The 411-nt window shown below is 42.6% G+C and overlaps 1 pseudogene; it reads right to left on the bottom strand.

Moving 5' to 3' along the window:
* Positions 1-38: 38 nt before the first annotated feature.
* LOC123254714 lies at positions 39-119 on the bottom strand (annotated as a pseudogene).
* Positions 120-411: the final 292 nt, after the last annotated feature.

Below are 411 nucleotides of genomic sequence, written 5' to 3'. Positions count from 1 at the left end.
GGAAGGAAGGAAGGAAGGGAGGGAGGGAGGAAGGAAGGAAGGATCATTCTTGAACAAGGCATATGCTAATTTTCTCTGTATGATACCAATTTTAGGATATATGCTGCCGAAGCAAGCACTAAACCTTCCCTTCTTTGGGTTAAGCTTCTTCACTTGGTCTTCATATTACATGGGCAATCCCCTTAATCCTCAATTTTCTCTTCTGTTAAATAAATGTGTTGAAGCAAGTGACCGCTAAGGTCTCTTACAGCTCTTAGTCCAATAATCACCAACATTTTTCTAATTCTAAGTCCCTTCTGGCTCACTAACCACAGAGAGTAGCACTTAATTTCAGGTCAACAGCTACTGCACGGCACTTTGGGAAGGAGGTAGGAGAACATCAACTGACTTCTAGGGGGCAAATCAGAACCT

The sequence above is a fragment of the Gracilinanus agilis genome, unplaced genomic scaffold, assembly GCF_016433145.1.
Source record: "Gracilinanus agilis isolate LMUSP501 unplaced genomic scaffold, AgileGrace unplaced_scaffold30568, whole genome shotgun sequence".
Classification (NCBI taxonomy): domain Eukaryota; kingdom Metazoa; phylum Chordata; class Mammalia; order Didelphimorphia; family Didelphidae; genus Gracilinanus; species Gracilinanus agilis.
The sequence above is the reverse complement of the archived record's forward strand: the minus strand, read 5'-3'. Positions and strand labels throughout refer to the sequence as shown.